Source organism: Anomaloglossus baeobatrachus, chromosome 2, assembly GCF_048569485.1.
Source record: "Anomaloglossus baeobatrachus isolate aAnoBae1 chromosome 2, aAnoBae1.hap1, whole genome shotgun sequence".
Lineage (NCBI taxonomy): Eukaryota > Metazoa > Chordata > Amphibia > Anura > Aromobatidae > Anomaloglossus > Anomaloglossus baeobatrachus.
The window spans coordinates 240,388,603-240,414,320 of record NC_134354.1 but is presented as its reverse complement, the minus strand read 5'-3'; the positions used below and the strand labels follow the sequence as shown (position 1 = coordinate 240,414,320).

The following is a 25,718-nucleotide window of genomic DNA, read 5'->3' as shown; positions in this document are numbered from 1 at the left end:
CCACAGACTGGTCAGTCTCTGTCCAAGAGCTGATGGTCTTTTACCTTTGCTTCTATCTTTTCGTTTGCACTTATTAGGTGTTTTCACTTGCTCATTTTCTCTGTCCTATCACATCCCAAGTGAGGCTATTTACACACTGGTGATAAGTCTTTGGCTTTACCCAGAAAGAAACGAGATAGGATGATGAAACTTTACATTTAATGCTACATACTCTCCACTGGTGCCAACACACTTCTTACATCGGTATTCCAAGTTCTGTAAGCCTAGCAAAAAGAAGGATTTCGGTTGTGCCTCAAATCAAACATACATAGCAGCCATGGCATCAGAAATGGTGTAAAATTTGGTACCCTTGAGGTGTTTCTTCAGGTTTGGAAACAGATGATAATTGAAGGGAGCTAGATCTGGTGAATAAGGTGGGTGGTCAACCAGCTGGAAGCCCAGCTTTGCCAGTTTTGCCGTGGTCGCTTGTGCAGTGAGCAGAGGTGTTGTCTTGCATGAACAAGATTCCTTTGGACAGCTTTCCATGCTTTTTGTCCTTCAGAGCTGCCTTCAATTGGTCCAAAAGTTCAATGTAATACCTTGCATTGATGGTGGAACCCTTTTGAAAGTAGTCCACTACCAGCATGCCCTCCATATCCCAGAACACAGACGCCATCAACTTAGTGGCTGATTTTTGCACTCAACTTCTTTGGACAAGGACAACCACTGTGCCTCCACTCTTGACTGCTCCTTGTTTTCAGGGTCATACAAATAAATCCAGGTCCCATCCATAGTGACCAGTCAATCCAGGAAGTTTTTAACAGTCTGGAAATGCTAACAAATGGACCGGGAGTTTTTCACTCGGATGCTTCTTTGATCTGTTGTCAAACATTTGGGGACTTACTTTCCAGATAGCTACCTTATGTCCAAATGTTCATGGATAATGACGCAAACACGTTCATGGGAAATCCCCATGAGGTCTGCTATTGCTTTAGCTGAAATTTGTTGATTCTCCAGTATGAGGTTGTGCACAGCATCAACGATCTCCGGAACAACAACCACTCTCGGTCATCCAGGACGTTCCTCATCATTGGTACTGAAGTGGCCAGTTTTAAATTTGGCAACAGAGTTCTTAACTGTGGAACATGAAGGGCATTGATCCCCCAATGTCTGCGACATATCACCATGAATATCCTTTGTGGACTTTCCTTGCAGAAACAAGAAATGTATCACGCCTCTACTCACAGTTGCTGTGAATATCGCATTAAACTCTGCCATTTTGTTTTCCTGTGTGTGTAAAACACTGTTGCCATAAGTAACAAACAATTTTATAAGGCTTTCATGTAATGCAACATTCATTACAAAGAAACAAAAAAAGATCACAAAGCCAAAGACTTATCAGAAGCCCCTCGTACTCTCCAGATAGTAGAATTTTTCTGTTGGCTAAATTCATATGTAGAATCTGCTAAGGAATTCCAGCCTAGATGCTTAGGAATTATTGCCCGTTAGAGACCAGTATGGTATTTGCTCTGTGCTATCTGATTTATCTAACCTACACCTTTATCTGATTAGCTGTCAGATTGTAGGAGGCTTCCCTGACTTGCATTTGCCATTTCACTTTTTCCACTTCTGCATGTGTTTTAGGTTTCCTCACTGTGTGAACCCTGCCTATCTCTACACGCTTTTCCTATCTTAGTCTGTAAAGTGCATAGCTACTGTACCTCCTTTCTGGTTCCTCAGGAGGCACAACTCAGCGGCCTTTTAGCCAGATTGGTATGAATTGTGGGTTTCTAGTGTTGCGGCTAAGGTTATTCCAGTCAGTACAGGAGCCATTAGGGGCCGTGCAGCAAGGGATACAAGTCTGCACAGGAACAAGTAGGGTGCAGCTGCATTGAGATGTATTTCCACTTTTACCAGTGTTAGGCTGTGTGTGCACTAGGCATTTTTACCGCGTTTTTGTTCAGAAAACTGCATGACTTTGCTTCACCAGCAAAGTCTATGAGTTTTCATTTTTGCTGTCTGCACACAGCGGTATTTTTTTTAGCTGCATTTTTGTGATGCCCACAAAAACGCAGCATGTCAATTATTCCTGCGTTTTTCACCCATTGAGTTCAATGAGATGTTCAAAAATGCACTGAAAAATGCAAATTTCAATTATTGCGGCGTTTCTATGACTAAAAACGCAGCTATAAATGCAAGGGGAGGGTAGTACAGTCACGTATACAGGAAGAGGATTGTACTCACCCAGCATTCCTTGTGTTGGCAAACACAGAAGTGTGAATCCTCCCGGTACCACCACCCCTGCTTCCAGCTCCCGTCCTGCGCCATGTACGCTCCCAGCTCTTCTCCTAGTACCGCCACCCCTGCTCTGGCTGTCTGCAGACTCCCGGGACACGTCCGATCGCTCCAGGACCTGCCGGTGATCAGCTGATGCGATCACCTGAGGGCATCAGCTGACAGTTTAAGTCCAGCGGTGAGGCCGGCTTATTACCGCATCAGCTGATTACCGGCTGATCCTGGAGCAATCGGACGGGAGTCTGCAGAGAGGTAAGTATAGTATTTTTTTTCTACTGATGTAGCAGCTGATTGTATAAAAGCCGTTTATACAATCAGCTGATGTGTCATGTGATTCAGGTCATTGAACCTGATACATCTGATCGCTTTGCCTTCCAGCAGACCAATCAGACGATATTGAATCCGGATTGGACATCGCGGGACCCTCAACCCAGGACTACGGCAGAGGGGGGGGGTTCTTTATTTTAATAAAGATTGAGTCACTAATTGTGTTGTATTTTATTTCTAATAAAAATATTTTTCTGTGTGTTGTGTTTTTTTTTTTTATCTTTACTAGAACTTCATGGTGGCATATCTAATATTGGCGTGACACCATGAATTTCGGGCTTAGGGCCAGTTGATAATACACAGCTAGCCCTTACCCCATTATTACCCAGCGAGCCACCCGGCACCTGGAGGAGTTGGATACAGCGCCAGAAGATGGCACTTCTATGAAAGCACCATTTTCTGGGGTGATTGTGGACTGCAATTCTCAGCGGGGGTGCCCAGAACGTTTGGGCAACCTGCGCTGAAGATTCCAATCCCCAGCTGCTTAGTTGTACCTGGATGGACACAAAAATTGGGCGAAGCCCAAGTGCTTTTTTTTTTTTTTTTTTTGTTAATTATATCATGTACTGCATGAAATAATTAAAAAAAAAGGGCTTCCCTATATTTTTAGTTTCCAGCTGGGTACAAATAGCCAGCTGGGGTTTGGGGGCAACCGTACATGCCTGCTGTACCTGGTTAGCATACAAAAATATAGCGAAGCCCACTTTATTTTTTTTTACGTTTTTTTGGGGAAAAAAACTGCTGCATACAGTCCTGGATGGAGGATGCTGAGCTTTGTAGTTCTGCTCCCCCTGCCTCTCCCTCCAGCATACAGTCCTGGATGGAGCATGCTGAGCCTTGTAGTTCTGCAGCTGTCTGCTCTCCTGCATACACTAGTGGAGAATGAAGAACAGATTGAAGAAGGAAATGACAACGCATGTGTTTTTTTGATGCGTTATGCGTTTGTGCGTCTTTAGCGGCCAGAAACGCAGCGTTTTTGAGGTCACATAAAAAAACGTTAGGTGCGCACATACCCTTAGAATTACTGTATTGTTATGCACATAAATATTCTATCACCAAACACCTACACAAAAGGATAAGTCTACTGATAAAGACTGGATATCACTGATCCTATGTGCCGAAGTCGCCAAAGCGCTTTTTCACGGTAAGATTTTTTTTTTACTGAGGAGGACTCTATAGCAGGTTTTACACGCAACAACATCACTAACGAGATGTCGCTGGGGTCACTGAATTCGTGACGCACATCCGGCCTCGTTAGCGACGTCGTTGCGTGTGAAACGCACGAACGACCGTTAACTATCAAAATTACTCACCTAATCGTTGATCGTTGACGCGTCGTTCTAATCCCAATTATCGTTGATGTTGCAGAACACAGGTTGTTCTTCGTTCCTGCGGCAGCACACATCGCTATGTGTGACACCGCAAAAACGAGGAACATCACCGTACCTGCGGCCGCCAGCAATGAGGAAGGAAAAAGGTGGGCGGAAAGTTACGGCCGCTCATCTCCGCCCCTATTGGGCGGCCGCTTAGTGACGCTGCACGAACCACCCCCTTAGAAAGGAGGCGGTTCACCGGCTACAGGGACGTCGCTAGGAAAGTAAGTATGTGTGTTAGCGGGTGTTAGCGATGTTGTGCGCCACGGGCCACACAACCGACGGGGGCGGGTGCTAGCGATGTCGCTGTGTGTAAAGCCTGCTTAAGTGTTCAAAGGTGGGCCCAGTTAATGCTTCCAGTGCCAAGTTCAGATCCCAGGGAGGCATCTTCGAAATAAGGACTGGCCTACAGCTATCACCTTTGATAAACCTAGCAACCCATCAGTTACCTGCCAGGTTACAATTATATAAGGCTTCTAAGGGTATGGTTCCACTTGCACAGAGCTTCAGATGCGATATGCTAACGACCCCCTGCTGCGAGTGTCAACCAAGGGTCACGCGACTCTGATGCGATCTTATCACAGTTGCGGAGAAGAGGGAGCACTTGCTCCCCATCTTCTCTGCTACGTGTCTCCGTGCGTACATCACTCTGCAGTCGGATGACATGCAAGTGCAGTGTGATGTTTCACACGCTCCCATAGAACTGTATGGGGTTGCATGAACCAAGAATCACTACCAAACACAGCATGCTGTGATTAATTTCTCAGGCCGATATAGCATAAGAAATCAGTCCGATGTTTTATCTTATTGCACTCGTCTGTGCAAAACGCAAGTGGAACCGCACCTAAGTCTGATATCTACACCCCAAGACTGCTGGTCAATAAGCCCAGGTCCGTTTTTTTAAATAATTTTTTAAATAATTCTAGGATGGATCCCACGGGAATTTTGTCACTTAGCTGACCCCCATGACTCGACTGGAACTTTCTCCAAGTCATACCATATATCCTCATGGTTACTGGCTTTCTACTCTTAAGCAAGGTAGACACTAATCTTGAGGAAAAACCTTTCTGAACCAGAAGTGACCTTTCAAATTCAAGGCTGTGAAATGCATCCCCACCACTTGTGGATGCCAAATCTGACTAATAGCGATTCATGGATTAATTCCAAAAATCCCATTATAGACGCCAGCCTCATCCATGAAAACCTCGGCCTTTTGGGCCAGGACAGGACTATCAGGATTATTCTTGTTCCATCCTCCTGGTTTTTCCCAAGTATCACTGCAAATCAGCATTATGGGAGGAAAGGCATAAACCAAGTCAAAGTCCCAAGAAATCGGGAAGGCATCAACTACATGAGGCTTCTCCCTGAGATTTAAGAAACCAAACGTATTTGCCTTACTGTTTTGCCTATTTGCAAATAGGTCTATACTTGTAAGGCCCCATAGGTCCACCATTTGTTAATAGAACACTGGATTCAGGGGCCACTCCCCCTTTCTCAGGCAAATGACTTGGAAGTCAGCCCTGGAGTCCCCCCTTCCTCTTCATGTGTAGTACCATCAATAATAGGTGTCTTTCTGCCAGCCAGAAAATGTCTTCCACAACTGCCATCAGAGGCCTTGATCTTGTTCCCCTTTGATAGTTGCTTTAAGTAACCATTGTCTGACAGAGCGAAAATATCTGTTCTGGAGAATTGAGAGGAAATATTTCACTGCATATTTTACCGCCAGAAGCTCTTATGTTGGAGAAACTTCTTTTGGCCCAACCCGGTCCCCCCTTGGCTATAAAATTCCTCAAATGTGCTCCCCAGTACCTTGGACTTGCATCCATGTCTGTCTGATGGGGACGGCCAGCTTTCTTATCAAGAAAAGGAAAGAATAGAATTCCCTTTCCTCTTCATCCGCCGGTACCTCAGAGCATCTGCTTATGAATCAGATGCATCATTTCTGTCTCTATGGCCAGCTGCTGTTCCAAAGATCTTTTGAAGGGTATGAAAAGGTCTGTGAAGGAATCATCCCGAAATTCCAGCCTCAGTATTGATTTCACTGTATTCAGAATCCAACCGCTGGATAAGATCTTTGCCCAAGCAGGGAAGAAGAGGGAGAGTCTTCCTCCTACCCGGTGAATAGCATTACTGGGATAACTTTTTTTCCTCCTGAGGAGGGACTATCAAACATGAAACCTGTTTTTTACTTCTCTTGTCATCCCACATCTTCTGATCTCTAGGTCTCCTTCGGCCGTATTTTCTCCTCTGAAATACTGTAAGTATGCTGAATTTCCAGATGGGTGCTCTGAAGTTAATAACGTACAGTTCAGAGAATAACTTCTAAACACCATTTGCAGAGAAGGAAAATCCACTTTAATATGAATTCAATTTAAAACAAAATTATATGCCGAAGTTTCGGCTTAGGCTGGTTTCACACTACGTCTTTTTAACATCCGCTGAAAACGTTTTTTTAGCGGAAGTACGGATCCTGCTTTTACAGCAAATAACGTATGCAAACGCATATGTTATTTTGCAGGATCCTGCACTGGATATTTAGGGGCGGGCATTGGAGTCATGTGATCGGGAGTGAGGGGAACTAGACTGGGAGGAGGCTTCTGACAGCTGCAGACGCTGGTAACCAAGGTAAACATCGGCCTTGGATACCCGATATTTATGTTGGTTACGAGTGTCTGCAGCTGCTAGGAGCAGGGCTGCCTGCACGCGTAACCAACGTAAACATCGGGTAACTAAGAGAAGTGGTTACGCGATATTTACCTTGGTTACGAGTGTCCGCAGCTCTCAGGCAGGGGAGAGAGAGACAGGAGAGGAAGGGGGAAAGACATAGATAGAGAGAGAGGGGGTGAGGGAGGGAGTAGAGAGATAGACAGATCACTGGAGACTGGTTCTGGGCATGCTCAGTACTTTCTGGGCATGCTCAGTACAAAAGCAGGATCCTGTTACAACGCAACTGAACGCATTCTGCTAGGCAGGATCCAGCACTCATTGAAATGCATTGCAGCTCGCGGCGCAATGTGAAGGATCCTGTGAGATGCGTTATTTTGACAAAGCAAAAAAACGCTACATGTTGCGTTTTTGAAACATGTCAAAATAACGCAAAAGGACGGATCCTGCGTCTAACGGACGCAAACGCATGCAAACGCAGGTGGACGCGAGTCCATTGAAAATGCATTGCAGTGAAAACGGATTTGCACAGGATCCGTACTTCCGTTAAAAAAACGTTTTTAACGGATGTTAAAAAGACGTAGTGTGAAACCAGCCTTACAATCAGACTTCATCAAGGTTTTTATCTTGAGTTCGTAGAGTCTACACGTACATATTGCATGGGGTGTGAGAATACCAGGTTGTGGCTTGTATGTCACAAAAGAAGCATACATGATTACTAAATTGGTAAACTGAATTTCATAGCGTGGTAAGAAAACATAGGCTGTAGTGCAGAACGTCAGATATAACAGTAGTGTTAATAGTCTTGCAGTATCTACTTTTGGTGGAAGAAAATGAGGAATGAATCCTGAAGTGGGCGGATGTCAGGAGAGTGGAACTTCTCCGAAATTAGCTCCTATATTCTGTTACAGACAGGTTAGGTATTCCTTTCTTTCCATCTCCTGCTTTGTTCAAGATGTCATTCAGAACAGGACTTAGGCTATGTTCGCACGTTGCGTTTTTTACCGCGTTTCTGCAGCGTTTGACAGCAGCGTTTTTGGGCAAAAACGCATGCGTTTTTGATTTCCAGCAAAGTCTATGGGAAAAGCAGAAATCCTGTCTGCACTTTGCTTTTTTTTCTGCAGCGTTTAATTTGCATATTTGTGGTCAAAAACCATGCTGAAAAAGAAGCAGCATGTCAGTTGTTTTTGCCATTTCTGCAGCGTTTCCTTAACATTGGAGTCAATGAGAAATGGCAAAAAGCAACCAAAATCACAATTCCTGCGTTTTTCATGCTTTTTACCTGCTTTTCAACTGCGTTTTTGGCTCCAAAAACGCATGCTTTTCTGGGCAAAAATTAATGGGTTCTAATGTTCCTTTACACACACACACAATAACCGAAAATTTAAATGTAAAAAAAAAATAAACTTTAGCTATTTTTCTGTTAAAATGTGCATAACCACTATTATTACATTAAAATTGATAATTTCCCATATAATTTTATTAAAAGTTAATTTTATACTTTTTTTCACTTTTTTCATTCTTTTTGACTAATTCAACTTTATTTCTCTGTGTCTTGATCTCCAAAACGCATCTGCAGAAACGCAGGTGAAAACGCAGGTAAAAAGCGCTAAAAACGCGGTAAAAACGCATGCGTTTTTAGCGCTAAAAAATGGTCAAAAGCCATTTGGTCAAAAACCAAGGGAAGGAAAACGTGCAGAATAAACTGCAGGTACTCCGACGCAACGTGCGCACATAGCCTAACTCAGTACTCACCATCATACAGGATAGAGAATAATATGGCCTTAGAGTAAACATCCCGCCAGCCAACACTTGAGCCACAGCACCCTACAGGCTGCATTGGACAGACCCACGAATGCGGAGAAAGAGCGCCGAGAAAGAGCGAAAGATAATCAGGCTGATATTGGATCGCAATGCACAGAATGGCTGCGGGTCTCACAGCCGGAGTATGACAATTTAATATATTTCGATGAGGCTGTGACGCTTAGGTCGGGAGAGCCATTGCCAGTCTCCGCATTAAGGTCCGAGATCAGTGTGCATGGAATGACTGCGTGAACCCTAGGACACTGGTAGAAAGAAAGCTTTAGCTGCTGCAAATACTTATTATACGATTACTTCTCATTTCCAATCTCTCTTTACTGCTAAAGGAATTTTTTCTTTTATGTAAATAAATCTTAAAAAAGGGTCTTCCTCTAAAGAAAATATACCATAAAATCAGATTTGATGTTGCATCATCCAGAACAGGATATTATGGACACAACTCCACTTAGGTAATCTGCCTAATTTTAGATTCTGTATTATAATGCCATCAATTATGGTTTGTGGAACTGTTATTTTTGAAGGGCCCTTGTTTGGCACTAACTACTGCTGGAGGCACCATCTTGACACTGTTAGCTTTTTATTTGGGACCACCTGCATGGTCTTAATATTTTTGCAGTACTTCGGGGCATTGGGCAGCACAGCAGGCAGAGTACTAGAAGTAGCATCAGCAAGATACTGTTGTGCAACAGGGACAACTTAATAGGTTTCTATTAAAGACAAATTGATCAGTGCTGAAGGGTAAAAGGAGTGGGAGAGCACACGCTTTTGCAGGGTGGTGTAATCTGTGCCTAGCACACACTGTTGTGGCATCTGTAACTAATAGATAACTGGAGTCCTTTCTTAAGGTACTGTCACACATAACGAGATCGCTAGCGAGATCGCAGCTGAGTCACCGTTTTGGTGACGCAGTAGTGATCCCGTTAGCGATCTTGTTATGTGTGACACCTACCAGCGATCAGGCCCCTGCTGTGAGATCTCTAGTCATTGTAGAATGGTCCAGGCCATTTTCTTCAAAGGAGACGTCCTGCTGAGCAGGACACATTGCTGTGTTTGACACTGTGTGACAGGGTCACAGTGACTGCTGAGATCATTATACAGGTCACTACTGCGACCTGTATTGTTCCTGCATCGCTGGTAAGATCTGACTGTGTGACATCTCACCTGCGACCTCCCAGCGACTTACCTGCGATCCCTATCAGGTCACATCGTTTTCGGGATCGCTGTTAAGTCGTTGTGTGTGACTGGGCCCTTTAACAGATCTTATCAGGAATACTTCCTCTCAAAGCATTAGATCAGAATCACATAAGGCTGCTTTCACACTACGTTTTTTTAACATGCGTCATGAACGTTTTTATGCTGTAAAAGCGGATCCTGCTTTTACAGCAAAAAAAACGCATGCAAACGCATGTTTTATTTTGCAGGATCCTGTCACTTTAAGTTTATGGGCGGGCATTGGAGTCATGTGATCGGGAGTCAGTGGAACTGAACGTGAGACTGGGAGCCGGCTTCTGACAGCTGCAGAGGCTCGTAACCAAGGTAAACATCGGGTAACTTGCTTGGATAACCGATATTTATCTTGGTTACGAGCGTCTGCAGCTGCTAGGAGATGGGCTCCCTGCACATGTAACCAACGTAAACATCGGGTAACTAAGAGAAGCGCTTTGCTTGGTTACCCGATATTTATCTTGGTTACGAGTGTGCGCAGCTCTCAGGCGGGGGAGGGAGGAGGAGAGAGACAGAGAGGGAGGAGGAGAGAGAGGGACTGATCACCAGAGGCTGGTTTCTGGGCATGCTTAGTAGAGCAAGCAGGATCCTGTCTATCAGCATGCCAGCGTTCACATGCGTTTGCGTGCTGTTTACAAGTAGCGTTTTTGAAAAATGTTAAAATACTGCAAGTCGCTGGATCCTCAATATAACGCACGCAAACACATGTGAAAGCATGTTGACGCGAGTCCATTGCAAATGCATTGAAATGAAAACGCATTTGCACTGGATCCGTTTTTGCGTTAAAAAAACGTTCAGGACACAAGTTAAAAAAACTTAGTGTGAAAGCAGCCCAACATTGCTGAAGTGCTGTTTCCTACATTTTTTTTCAAGCCAAAACCTGGATAAAGTTTTTACAGATTTATTTTTGCCATTATGAAATGTGCCCCAAAAAAGGTGGTGGTGGGGGGGAGGAAAGTGGGTGGTGGTATAAAGACTGCCTAAATTCAGTTACAGTGGAACCTCGCTTATCGAGTAACCCACTTAACGAGAATTTCGCTTAACAAGCAAAGCTTTCTGTAAATTTGTAACTGTTTCCGAGAAAGCTTTGCTGTACGAGCAAAATACTCACTGCACACACTTCCAGTTCTGTACATCCACCGCGCTCTAACCTGCACTTGCAGTCCACACAAACACACACACACACAAGCACGCACAAACACACATACAGTATTATGCTCACCTTATCTTCCGTTCCATCGCCAACCTCATGGTTCTTGTAGTCCGCCAGTACATCACGGCGAGGGAGGAATCCTCGCGGCGAACTACAAGACTCAGGAGGCCGGCGATGGAACGGAAGGTAAGGCGAGCATAATCTGTGTACCTTCCGTTCCATCGCCGGCCTCCTGGGTCCTGTAGTTCGCCACTCCAGGATGTGTATCTGCAACCATAGCGACGAGGCAGGAACTTCGGCTGTCAGACGCTACTCAAAGACAGCGCGCTGGCCAATCAGAGGCAAGCGGCTCCTGCCTTTGACGTCAGCGCTCTGGCAGCGGAAGTTCCTCCCTCGTCGTGATGGTAACCAGATACACAGCCCATACTAGCGAACAGCAAGTCCCAGGAGACCGGCGATGGAACGGAAGGTAAGGTGAGCATAATGTGTGTGTTTGTACGTGTTTGTGCATGTGTGGAATGACAATAGGGGACCAGGATCGGACAGTTAACAAGTTGTGAAACGAATTGTCTGCATTGCAATAATTTCCTATGGGAAATTTTGCTTTGCTGAACGAGTAACTTGGTTAACAAGCACACTCCCAAAACGGATTGTTCTCGTTAACCAAGGTTCCACTGTATTTGCAGATAATTTGGCTCAGACTCAACAAAAAGTAGACAAACCATCAGGATTTTAGAATATATCCAACCAGAGAGGACTGCACTCCATATTACTGTACTTCAGAAACCAAATGCCTAAATAAATCAGATCTTAGACCAATTCCTTAAAGGGGCTGTGCCAAGTATGGAAGCTACCACTTATGAATTGCCCCATAGGCAAAGGAATAAACTTAGACTGCTTTCACATCAGCATTTTTTCAAACGCGGCATGAATGGGGTTTTTTTGCGGCAAAATCGGATCCTTTACAAATGTGTTGTCAGGTCAATGCATTTGCAATGGAATCGCGGCAAGATGCGGTTACATACAGCACACACTGGATCCGTTGTTTTGCAGAATTTTTCAGCGTTTCAAAAAACGATACTTGTTGCGTTTTTGACCTTGGTCAAAATACTGCATCTCACTGGATCTGATGCATTGTGGCGGTACCTGCAATGTAGTTCAATGGGTGCCGGATCTTGATAGACAGGATCCTGTTTTCTGTACTGAGCATGCCCAGAAAGCAGCCTGGCAAGGTCAGTACAGAAATCTTTCTCTCTTTCTCTGACAGAAGACCAGAATCATGGAGGGGTGAGAGGGAGTAATAAAGATGGAGTCTCTAAGTGTGTCTGTATATTTATTTCTAATAAAGTATTTTTTCTCTGTGTGATGTCTTTTTTTTAACCCATTATTAGAGATTCTTAATGGCCAGGTCAAACTTGGCCTGACATTAAGAATCTCGGGCTTTATACCAGCTGGTAAAACAAAGCTGGTATTAACCCCTTATTACCCAGCGTGCCAGCCCAGAAAGCTCGGGCCAGCCTGTTCTGCGGATTCCAATCCCAGCTGCCTAGTTGTACCTGGCTGGACACAAAAATTGGGCAAAGCCCACGACGTGGGTTTTTGTTTTGTTGTTTTTTTTCTTTATTAAATAATTTCATGAACTAATTAAAATAAAAGGGCTTCCCTATATTTTTGGTACCCAGCCGAGTACAAATAGGCAGCCCGTACCTGCCTGCTATACCTTGCTAGCATAGTGCAAGACCCACGTCTTTTTTTTTTTTTTTGCCCAAAAACTAAAAAAAAAAAAAAGAAGAAATATAAGGGCTTCCCTAGATTGTCCATTGCCAGTAAAGGTAACACCAAGCAGTGGGGGTTAGCAGCCAGTAGCTACTTGAGTTACCCTTAGCAATAGAAAATTCAGCAGGAGCCCTCACTTTTTTACCCCTAAGGCTATGTGCCCACGCTGCGGAAAATGCGCGGATTTTCCGAAAATCTGCAGCACAGCTACTCCCCAGCCATTTCTATGGCATTTGGGAAATGCTGTGCCCACGCTGCGGATTTTTCCACAGCGGAAATCGTGCAGATTTCCGTGCGGAAAAATCTGCAGCACGTCAATTATTGTAGCGGATTTCTCCGCAGGGTCCCATATACTTACTTGCCTTGATAGAGACCCGAGTCACTTCTCCGTCCGGTGTAGCGGCAGCAGCGCGGTGGATCCAGCCAGGAACAGGAAGGAAGAGGTGGGCGGAGCTTGCACGAGCTCCGGTCATGTGACAGCCGGAGCTAGTTCAGGCCCGCCCACCTCCAGCACAGTGAAACCAGACGCTGCCTGACAGTGACCCGGCCGCCGGAAAGCGAGGTGCTGCATGATGGAGGTAAGTATAAACTTCCCCGATCACGGCAGCACTTGTTCTGCATTGAGGATGCAGTGCCGAAGCCATGGCACTGTATCCTCAATGCAGAATGCCCGCAGCATATCCGCACGACATTCCGCAGCATGGAAACAGAAGTTGTGGTGCTGTTTCCTCGGAGCACCTGCGGAATGTCGTGCGGATATATCCGCAGGACACTTTCCCTGTGGGCACATAGCCTAACCCTAGTACCGTATTAGGGTTGTGTGTTTGCTGTTTTTTTATTTTTTATTGAATTTAAAAAAAATAAATAATATATCGACATGGGCTTTGCCCATCAAGCACCAAAGCATTTTACCACTCACTCATCCCTACTAATGATCACACAGCCAGCAGAACAAGTAATCAGATCAGCGGACTCAAGTGTCGGCCAATTACTTGTTCTATGTCCCGCTGCATCCATCGCAGCGTGTGCGGGCTGTGAAGTCAGTTGAGTTCGAACGACACAGGAGTTAGCTGATCTGAACTCCGTTGAACTCCAGCCCGCACACGCTACGATGGATGCAGCGGGACACTGAACAAGTAATCGGCCAACACTGGAGTCAGCTGATCTTAAATCCTGACCACACAACCCACACACGTAATCGGCATCAGGCAGTGACTGCTGTTAACCCCTTCACCCCCGGCCACTAAAACACCCTAATGACCGGGCCATTTTTTGCAATTCTGACCAGTGTCACTTTGACAGGTTATAACTCTGGAACGCTTCAACGGATCCTGGCGATTCTGAGATTGTTTTTTCGTGACATATTGTACTTCATGTCAGTTGTAAATTTAGGCCGATATTTTTTGCGTTTATTTGTGAAAATTTAGGAAATTTGGCGAAACTTTTGAAAATTTCGCAATTTTCAAACTTTGAAAATTTATGCCCATAAATCTGAGAGATATGTCACACAAAATAGTTACTAAATAACATTTCCCACTTGTGTACTTTACATCAGCGCAATTTTCGAAACAAATTTTTTTTCCGTTAGGAAGTTAGAAGGGGTCAAAGGTCATCAGCAATTTCTCATTTTTCCAACAAAATTTACAAAATAATTTTTTTTAGGGACCACATTACATTTGAGGTGACTTTGAGAGGCCTAGGTGACAGAAAATACCCAAAAGTGACCCCATTCTAAAAACTACACCCCTCACACTGCTCAAAACCACATCCAATAAGTTTATTAACCCTTTAGGTGCTTCACAGGAACCAAAGCAATGTGGAAGGAAAAAATGAAAATTTTACTTTTTAACACAAAAATGTTACTTTAGCCATAAAATTTTCATTTTTACAAGGGAGAAAAGAGAAAGTACACAATACAATTTATTGTGCATGTTCTCCTGAGTACGCTGATACCCCATATGTGGTAAAAATCAATTGTTTGGGCGCACGGCAGAGCTCGGAAGGGAAGGAGCGCCATTTGAATTTTTGAACGCAAAATTAGCTGCACTCATTAGCGGACGCCATGTCGGGTTTGAAGACCCCCTGAGGTGCCTAAACAATGGAGCTCCCCCACAAGTGACCCCATTTTGGAAACTAGAGCCCTCAAATAATTGTTCTAGATGTTTGGTGAGCACTTTGGACACCTGGGGGCTTCACAGAAGTTTATAGCGTTGAGCCGTGAAAAGAAAAAAAATTTTTTTTACAACAAAACGGTTGCTTCAACTAGGTAGCTTTTTTTTTCACAAGGGTAACAGGAAAAAATGCACCATAAAATGTATTGTGCATTTTCTCCTGAATACGCAGATACCTCATATGTGGTGGAAATCAAATCTTTGGACACACGGCAGTGCTCGGAAGGCAAGGAGCGCCATTTGAATTTTTGAGTGCAAAATTAGCTGCACTCATTAGCGGACGCCATGTGGGGTATGAAGACCCCCTGAGGTGCCTAAACAATGGAGCTCCCCCACAAGTCACCCCATTTTGGAAACTAGAGCCCTCAAATAATTTTTCTAGATGTTTGGTGAGCACTTTGAACACCTGGGGGCTTCACAGAAGTTTATAGCGTTGAGCCGTGAAAAGAATTTTTTTTTTTTTTTACCACAAAACGGTTGCTTCAACTAGGTAGCTTTTTTTTTCACAAGGGTAACAGGAAAAAATGCACCATAAAACGTATTGTGCAATTTCTCCTGAGTACGCAGATACCTCATATGTGGTGGAAAGTAATTGTTTGAGCGCATGGCGGGGCTCAGAAGAGAAGGAGCGCCATTTGACTTTTCAAACGCACAGACGCAGTGCACTGATCGGTCGCTGCAGGACGCACGGTCGGATGCGATAAAAAAAGCGTCGGGGATACGTAAAAAAAAAAAAGTCACGCCAAAAATTGACCATGGATGCAGATACGTTATGTGCATCCCTGATCAGCGCTTGGCGGGATGCACGGACGGATGTGATACAAAAAGCGTCGCAAATACGGAAAAAAGTCACGCCAAAAATTGAGCAGGGATGCCGATCCGTTATCTGCATCCCTAATCAGCGCTCGGCGGGACGCACGGACGGATGCGATACAAAAAGCGTCGTGAATACGGAAAAAAGTCACGCCAAAAATTGACCATGGATGCCGATCCGTTATGTGCATCCCTGATCAGCGCTTGGCGGGACGCACGGACGGATGCGATACAAAAAGCGTCGGGGATACGGAAAAAAGTCACGCCAAAAATTGACCATGGATGCCGATCCGTTATCTGCATCCCTGATCAGCGCTTGGCGGGACGCACGGACGGATGCGATACAAAAAGCGTCGGGGATACGGAAAAAAAAGTCACGCCAAAAATTGAGCAGGGATGCCGATCCGTTATCTGCATCCCTGATCAGCGCTTGGCGGGACGCACGGACGGATGAGGTGTAAAAATGGACAGGGGATATGGAAAAAAAAAAAAAAAAAGTTATACTCACAGTACCCACAGGACTAGCAGGAGGATCACTGACCAGAAGAGCTGCAGAGGAACAGATGGCAGAGAGATGGACAGCTTTACAGGAGCAGCAGGCAGATCAGCAGAATGCCCAGGAAGGACCCAGCGATGGACGCAGATGTGATCAGGCCGGTGAAGACAGGTAAGAGGACGTCGGGGGAGAGCAGAGGGGGAGAGGGGGGGGGGGTGAGAGCAGAGGGGGGGCTGAGAGCAGAGGGGGGGGGAGCAGAGGGGGAGGGGGTAGAGCAGAGAGGGAGACCGGAGAGGGAGCTGCAGAAGCAGAACAGAGATAATGGGGGAGGGGGGGGGGTTGGGGGGAGCAGATCGCGGGGGGGGCACGGCAGGGGCTATCACGGCAGCGCGCAGGGGCACCACGGGAGCGCGCACGGGCTGCAAAGTGAGCACAGTACTCACGTGCAGCAGCAGCAGCGGCGGCGGCAGCAGCAGCGGCGGCGGTGGCGTGGTACCACAAGTACCAGCCACTGCACGCTGCAGACATGTTGGGGGAGGGCTCGCAGCGGCAGGGGGCATATCGCAGCAGGGAGGCAGATGGCAGCAGGGGGCAGATTGCGGCAGGAGGCAGATCGCAGCAGTGGGGCACATCATGGCAGAGGACAGATCGCAGCAGGAAGCAGATTGCAGCAGGGGGTCACATTGTGGCAGGGGGGCAGATCGCAGCAGAGGGGCAGATCGTGGCGGGGAGCAGATCGGGGGGACACATCGGCAGGGGGCAGGGCCATCACAGGAGCGCGCAGGGGCTATCAGGCGCGCAATACTCAAGTGGGGCAGGAGCGGCGATCGGGCGGCGGCAGCAGCGTTGTGTGGTACTACAAGTACCAGCCAGTGCACGCCGCAAACATGCTGGGGGAGGGCTTCCCAAACCAACACAGGCCTGGGGAGGGCGGCCACCTCCAGATCAGACCGCCCCACTGCACACTGATTGGAGCGATTGCGCGTCATAGCACGATCGCTCCAATCAGTGCTGCAGGGGCTGGGGGCGGCATGTTTGAGGTCCACCTATGATATGCTGCAGCAGCTGCGGCATCTCATAGCTGGATCTCACTAATTCGGGCATTATTTTTGCCGAAATTAGTGCGATCGATGTGGTTGGCGGTTCAGATTTGAACAGCCAATCACATCGATCGTCGATAGGGGGTGGCGATGCCGCCCCCCCTGGGGTCAAGCAAAGGTCCCCTGCTGTAAGAAACAGCAGGGGACATCATTTGAAAGCCGTTGCTATGGCCACGGCAATCAAATGAAGTTTAGGCCGTAAAATTACGTCCCTGGTCGTTAAGTCACGTTAAAATAGGACGTAATTTTACGGCCCGCGGTCGTGAAGGGGCTAACCTGCATCCATCGCAGCGTGTACGGTCTGTGAGATCAGGAGTTCAGCTGACTCCAGTGCCAGTGCTAAGTAGAAGGATCCAATAAAATAACAATTGCGGTTGCATGCGTTGCACATTGAATCCACAGGATCCGGTCATATGCGGTTTGTGGGTTTTTGCATACAGGCAAAAAAATGCTGATATGAAAGCAACCTTACAGATCGATTTGTGTCCAACTGCAGAAGAACAGGATTCGAATCTGTAACCACCATGTGCACATTCATTCCACTTAAGAGGTGGTGCAATACCTAGAAAGCCCTTTAGAAATATCTACCTCTAAGCCCTAAACACTTCTGTAATGCTTTAGTGTAAAATTCCCTACCCTTCTTCCTGAACAGTCCCTAGATCTGTTTGTTTTTTTTTTTTACATTACTTCATGTGACACTTTGAGAGCATATTAAAACGGGACGTCACAGGAGAATTGCACTGCAATCCCTTTCCCACAGCTTCTTTCACTGAAAAAGCTGACTTACCACACCTTTGTCACTGTTATTCCCTGATAACGCCCTTCATCTTCAATGGCCGCAGCCTTGGTCCCTGAAATGAGATGTCATCATGGAGCGATGATAGATGCAGGGCCAAGTGACAGCACTGCCACTCCACAACTTCTCCCAGCCCTCTAACAATTTGTCATTGGGGTGGCACTGCCATCACGGACCCTGCTTTTAAGGCCTCTTTCACACGTCCGTGAAAAACGTTTGTATTTTGCATAGCCGTGTTGAAGGTGCATATGGCCCTCCGTGTGCCGTGATTTTGGCATACTAGTGATCTCCGTGTGCTAGCCATGCTAGCACACGGAAAACAGGAACCTTTTACTCACCTTTTTCCAGTGCTGCTGTTTCCAGGTCCGCAGAGAAGTGAATATTCATGAGTATAATGAGCGGGCCTGGAAGCAAATGACAGCAGCGCCGAAGACAGCAGCGATGGAGACAGGCGAGTATCGAAAATCATTTTATTTCAAAGCCACGTGTTTTCTCCAGTACGTGTCACACAGATCACATTTTTGTGTGGTTTATGTGACATCAGTGGTGTCAGAGAAAAACTGACTTGTCTCTGTGTGGGTCACACGTATGCGCCACACGGACACACAGTCCTTGTGAAAATGATAACATGTGCGCAGACTCATTGATTTTAATGGGTCTGCGTATATATCAGTGTCTCTCTCTGATTTGTATGAAAACGGATGTCATACGTACCGGAATCACTGACATGTGAAGGGGGCCTAACACAGACTTCTACTGACAAAAGGGGTTGTGGCGGCGCAATGATAATACAAATGGAAAGCACAGATCACAGATAAAGGGCGGCGGCGGCGGACACTTAAACTTTTTGCTCCATCACTCCTCTGAAAAAAGAAGCCATCATGGGAAGGCAGTGACAGAAACTCTAAGTGCCCACAGTGCAATGCCACGATGATACCCAGGAGTGGTGATAAAAACTGCATGGAAGTGACTACAGGGACACACAGCTGCGGCCTCCTATGTGAGACTCCCCTGAAATAAAAAGTTACAGCAAGAAAAAAAAACAACAAACAGATTTAGCGATTAGCTGTATACAGAGAATAGAAGGGAATTTCTAAACCAAAACAAAAAAAAACAAAAAAAAACAAATGACCTTTAACTCTCTAGGGGGCTGCAGGAGAGAGTCGAGACGGGTTCGGGATAACTTCCAAACGTGACACAAATCCTATAACTTAAATCTGACCAAACACCCGAAAAAACAAATAACCAAATTAACTTCTTCCCTCTACATGTTGTACCATTATGTGACGCAGAAGGGGCGGGTGAATGGAGTGGGCCCAGAAACCTGTAACTTACAAACAAAAATGCAAGCTGTGTTACACAGCCGACATCTGCGAGTAACAGCAGCGATCAGATTACTGACGCTAACCTCTTCAAGGGAACCTGTCAATAAAAAAAAACAAAGAAAAAAAAAATCAACTTGCAGATATGGATTTAATGTGCAGATTAGCATTCTGAATTTGCTACCTAGCTGCTGGAAGGAACTTAACTTCATTCCACCTGGCGGCCTCAGGCTTTCAGTCATCAGGGTGGCTGCAGCACAGCTTCAGGCACTTTTCTGGGCATAGTTAGCGACGACTGTAACTATGACAACGTCACTGACTGACAGCTGTCAATCAGTTCTGGTGGCGTGGTTACAACCACCGCTCACTATTCCCAGAGCAGTGACTAAAGCTGTGTCACTACCACCCTGATGACTGAAAGCCTGAGGCCGCTGGGTGGAATAAAGTTGATTTCCTCCCAGCAGCAATGAAATAGATTCAAAACACTATTAACCTGCAGATTACCCTAATATTTGCAGCTTAATAGCATTTATTTTTTTTTTTATCTGATAACTGTCAGTCACAGCAGCATCTAAAAAACTCGATCTCGGGACTTCTGGGCACCCATTGCCATTGTGACGGGACAGAAGGATGCCAGGTTACAAACATGAATCCAGTGAACAGGAGACTGATTTTACCTATAAACTACAATACAATAAAATATGCAGATAATGGCTCAGGTGCCTAAAGGGGACTAAGACACAAGTGTAAATATAATACTTCTCTAAAAATAGTAAAAAAAATTATATCCTTCTACTCTTATTAAAAAATAAAAGTACTTGGTATTGCCGAACGTATAAAAGTCAGAAAAGTACAAAAATTATTTACCCAATAAACACTGGATATGAAAAGTTGTAATATCAGATCTGCAGATTTCAGTTACGGATCCAAGAAATGCAATGAAAAGAGAAGACACCAGAGCGCAATAAGGTCAGAGACTGAAAGCTACACCCGGAGATCCGTGCCTCATGCCAGGTCTGGCTGTACCCAGGGGAGCACCGCACCCACAGGGAACCCGGGCAGCCCCAGCACACGCATGACATGGGCAGCACCATGCCTCTGCGCTGGCACAGCCTTATCTGTCAGGAAAACATGGGTGTGTCCATAGACGCAGCACTAATGAGGCTGATGGCCGCAGCTCCAGCCGCCCCCTCCATAGTGCCACCCGCAGCGCTGCCATCCCGGAGCACCGTACCTGAATCCGCCAGCGCCCGGCGCGTCCACTGCACAGATCCCGGAACCGTACACACAAGAAGACGTCACCGCCTGCGCTCACAGCCCCGCCCACCGCTGCTTCTCACCCCGGATTGGCTGAGGATAGCTGACAGGAAGACACTCGCAAGCTGAGGAGCACGAGCCGCCCGCCCAATGTGCGCACACACCTCCTGTGGTAACTTGTGCTGCACGGTCACAATGGCGGACATGCGCCTGCCAGTAAGGTTACTAGAGGCTTTGTTGAGGTGAAAGTGCATGTATTTCCCAGCAGTGACATACACAGTGTGGCAGCCTCAGAAGGGGAGTTGCAGGCGGTATTTGAAGGGGAGATCCACTTTATCAAGGCTCCTCAGCAGCCCATTATCCAATGTAGCAGAGCACACGATGCTGAAGCTGGTTTCTATTCAGCAGTGTCAAATTTTTAACAAAAATCACAATTATAAAATACAATGCAGTAGGTGCCCTGATGTTAATACACTTAAAAACAGCTACAAACATTATAAAACTGGCACAAAAATGGGCATCAAAGTGGGCACCGAAGAATGCGATTAAAAGGGTTAAATTACTTTGGGCCACTGAGCTCACTGCAGATACACAGATAGTGATGTTCTACATGTAACAAGTCACCCCAGCCTCGCCGAAACAAGTTCTTGGCAATAAAAGTGGCATCAAAGCGGGCAAATAGCCAATTATCACAGATTTTAATAAATAACAGGTGTTTTTGAAGGGTTAAATTACTTTGGGCCACTAATCTCACACCACCATTACATACAAAGTGATATTCTGCATCAAACTCAGATCACTCCAGCCTGGCCTAAATGGGTTCTGGGCATCAGAACTGGCATCAAAATGGGCAAATAGCCAATTATCAAAGATTTGATTAACTAGTGTTTTAAGGGGTTAAATGGCATTTTGCCACAGAACTCAGATCACCACACACATAGTGATGTCCCGCATCAAACTTAAATCACTCCAGCCTGGCCCAAACGAGTGCTGGGCATCAAAACTGGCATCAAAGTAACCCTAGATGCCAGACCAGAATACTGTCAGAATGTACTGGATTTTAGGCGGAAGGATGCCAGCCGTGGTGGGCACCAACGAAAACCGGGAAGGAAGAATGGCGGAGTACTGGTGACCAGGCACCCCAGGGAAGAGGAACGCTGACCCAGACCTGAACATCATGCGGGTAGAAGTGGAGCTGCTGACCCGGCGGTTAAGCAAACTCCAGGCGAAGATAGAGCGGTGAGAGGGCGGAGAGGCCGAACCAGGACGCACCGACGAGCACCGGGCGGCGTCCGGAGTGGAGACCCGACAGGTCCAAGAAGCCGTGACCAACCCGGGTAAGGGAGACGTCACCCCCACCCGGCCGGGCCCAGGGCACTGCAAACCACCGATGCCCGGCCCGCCTGCAGGAGGCCACCGCTGTCCCCGCCGAAGCTCGGCCCGCCGCCGCAGGTCCCCGTGCCGAAGACAGTGTCCTCGACAGCCCGGACCCCGACCAACTAGTGGGTCCCTTACCAAGCCCTCCCACCGGCGTACCTGGCGCGTCCTTGCCCAGGATAGACTGGGATGCTGCACCGGTCCGAGATTGTGGACTGGTTCGTCCTATACTGCCTGTCTCGACCCCGCTCGCCACGAGAATGGCATGCGAGCGGCAGCTCGAGCAGTACCGCTATGAAAGAGAACGCCGGGAGGAGAAAAGGAGGGTGAAGGAGGCTGCAAACCTGGCCTCAAAAGCTAGAGTTAGGAGGTCCCTCAAGGAAAGCCATGGCCCGGTCAGGAGGGGCCAAGTACTGGACTTTAATCTGGAGGGGGGCTGGGGCTTCATTCTGGAGCCCGGCCTAGGAAAGGATGTGTTTGTGTCCCGCCGGGATATTGAGGAGCACCTAGAAAGAGGCCACCCAGGGCGCGATGTCCAGTCTGGCGACATAGTGGAGTACACCCGGCTAATGGGAAACCGAGGGTGGTACGCCCTGGACGTCCACATACTACGTGAGGAACCAGCTTGCCGCAGTCCCACCCCAGTCAGCACCCATGACCAGCAGACACAGACCTTGCTGACCACCGCCCATCTGCTACCAGGAGCAGAATCAGAGCGACAGCCCTACCTGTAAGAAAAAGAACACTGTGAACTGTAAATAGCCCCTGTTTGTCCCTCATTCTTTTTGAAGATGTCCCCTCTGCACCGCCCCGCCCCTTTGTTCTTTTCGAAGATGTCACTATTTCCCCCCCACTGTTTATGTGTTACCAGGCCACAGGACTATTTGTGGCCAAAAATGTATATTGTGTATATGAATAACCAGGCCACTTGACGTTAGGTGGCTGGTTTTTTGTAGTTTGAAAGATGCTTGGGCCACTGGACTATGCGTGGCCAGAACTTTATAAATGTATATAGTTGCACCCGTTGTGCCCCCTACTGGAATTATGGTGGGAATGTGCCTGCAGCACTTCTGCACTGGACAGTAAAAGTGCACCAAAGACTCTAAAGTTTTATTTTACATATTTTGCAACGCTCAAGTGAAAGTGCCTCCCATAAAGGGATGAAATGTTTTATTGTTATTACAGCATATAAAAACTTTTGCAGTTAACACCACTGTATTTTTATTTCAGCCCACGGACGTGCTGGGATTTGCTATGGGGGAGTGTGGCGCCCGTGAGGCTTCCGTCGCCACAGAGATATTGCACCTCAGCCAGAGGTGTGATGACCCATCCTGGGTAAGAATGGGGTCATATGCCGGTGTACAGACTAAAACTTGCACACACCGATTGGTAGGCATAGACTGGGTAAGGGATAGTGGCAGCAACCCCCATAGATGTATTGATGGGGCCGTAAATCCCATTTTTGGTCCCCAATAGTGTGGGTGGGGCCTAGCCAGTGGGTGTGTGGGAGGAGGCAGAAAGTAAGAGTAGAAAGGGAACCAGGAAGTTCAAGTTCAGTCAGTCAGCCTGGTGAGACGGTGAAGCAGTAGTCTGTGAGAGGGAGGTAGTTACCTCAGGAGAGTGAAGGAGAGAAAGTGACAGAAGGAAGTTCCTGGTGGAGATCCTGGGGTCTAGTTAGGCCCAGGTGACACCTAAAGACAGAAGAAAAAGAATTCCAGGGCCATGGAAGGGCATATTGGCTCGTGGCCTGTTCCACAGGAAGATCGGGTGGAGGGATCTGGCTGCATTCGGGGACGGTCCCCAGACAGAGGGAAGAAAGACATTTCCTCATAAAGTAACACCGAAGGCCCGGGGTGGTTGCAAGCGCCCAGGGCCACTACCTGCCACAGTCCCCCTGGGAAGAGGGCAAGAAACCAGTGAGGCAAGCCCCTTGTCCAGGTCCTGTGGTGGAGGCCGAGACCAGTTCAACTAATAGAGTCAAGGCTAAGAAGTCAGTCAGGAGAAAGGATACACAAAGAGGGGTGCACCGGCATTGGCTCTTGAACTACCTGGGATCGGCGGAGGTCCTTGACATTGGATCCCAGTATACTGTCGGGCAACTGGTTTGTCGACACCTGGACTCAGAAACAGTGAGTAAATATCTTAGCTGCAAGCCCTGTGTTGTCTGATTCATTCTGCACCGCATCATTCACCACCCCCATAGACTCTAACAAGCACCAAAGGTTGCCCCGGGGTATCTGCTCTACCTGTGGAGAGCTAGAAACACCTCAGCTGCTGCCATAATATCAGCCCCGGAGGTCCCTTCCAACAGCTGCGGCCCTAAAGCTGCAATTTACCACAGGTGGTGTCACGAATATATATTATAAACTTTAACATCACCATCTCCCCCATCCATAGCGCCACTTTAATTGACTCCACCAGGGTCACAGAGTTGGGCCCCGCCACCGCTGACTACCCTGGACTAGTCTGGCCCGACACCGAGTCACCTAAGGCCCTGTGGTGGGCGAGTCATATACACCAAGCACATACACACATATATACAAACATTTATACATTGAACACATACACACATATGTATATACAGAGCACATACAATATATGTACCGTATATATAGAGCACATACAGTATATGCATGCACAGAGTATATACAGTATATGTATGCACAGAGTACATATGCGCACAGATATGCACAAAGTGCATACACACACTTGATGAGCGAATAAATTCAAGTGGAACTGAATTTTTCTGTAATTTTACAAAAGGCTATATTCCACTCTTCACATCACCTATTCGGTGTTCAGTGCAGCATCAGATCATCGCCTCTTGCACTAAAATCCCCAAACCTCTCACACAGAACCAATACTTTTGGCTTTAACTAGACCAGCGAGAGTTCTGCCCTTGCAAAGATAATGATGCCGTGACGCAAAACGTCACAGCATGATGGAATCACAGTGTGTGCCGAGATCTTTGTGTTAACAGGCGCAGAATCATACCCCCAGTATAGTCAAAGACAGAACATCAGGACTAACACAAGTGGCGGTGATGTCAAGATGCGACAATGACCAGTCAGGTGATGGTGAGAAGTGGATGGGCTGAAGTTGTGAATAAAAAGGTTTTTTTATATTTTGCATATAACAGTTATTATACTCTAGAGAAAACTCAGACTATAATATGGGACGTTCAATTCATGGAGAATAACCACTCTGCTAATCGGATTTCCCTGTAAAATCTGTGCAAACAGACAAATTTAAATTTTGCCTGATCCGCTCATCTCTGATAAACACATATCAAAATTCATACAGCACATATACACACACAAACACACACGTATGCAGAGAGCACATACATACAAATGTGTATTCAGATGTGTATACAGAGTGCATACATGCAGACATATATGAATACACAGAGTACATGTACAATTCTACACAGAGCACATACATACAAATGCCCAGATACACGCCCATATCGGCATCCTCCCACTGTCCTGCCCCTCCCCACTGTTGGGGACACCGACACTCTCACCTTCCCAGTCGCGCTGCTTCGTCATCGGACCTTGCTGTTCTCCCCCAGGGCCTGCACATGCCGCACAGGCCTCCTGGAAGTGTCCTTAGGCCACACACGCTGCCACACCCCTTTTCTTAAAAGGCCAGTATAACCTTACCCGGAAGCACCTCTCAGCCTATTACTGTGAGGCATTGGGTATTTAAGGCACCCTCCCAATAAGGAGGTGCCTGGCCAACATGTTCCTAACATTGCTAGTTCTCAGATCA

The 25,718-nt window shown here is 46.7% G+C and overlaps 1 protein-coding gene across 5 annotated transcripts in view; it reads right to left on the bottom strand.

Annotated features, from left to right (window-relative positions):
• LOC142291293 (C4b-binding protein alpha chain-like) overlaps positions 1–20,651 on the bottom strand; it is a 187,875-nt gene extending 167,224 nt beyond the window's left edge. For 4 of the 5 annotated variants that reach the window (XM_075335729.1, XM_075335726.1, XM_075335728.1 and 1 more), the window contains exon 1: positions 20,545–20,651. The gene's annotated coding sequence lies outside the window, so the exon portion shown is untranslated. Of the gene's footprint in view, positions 1–19,323; positions 19,411–20,544 lie in introns of all 5 variants that reach the window. The other variant, XM_075335727.1, reaches the window with a different exon arrangement.
• Between the last annotated feature and the right edge of the window lie 5,067 nt (positions 20,652–25,718).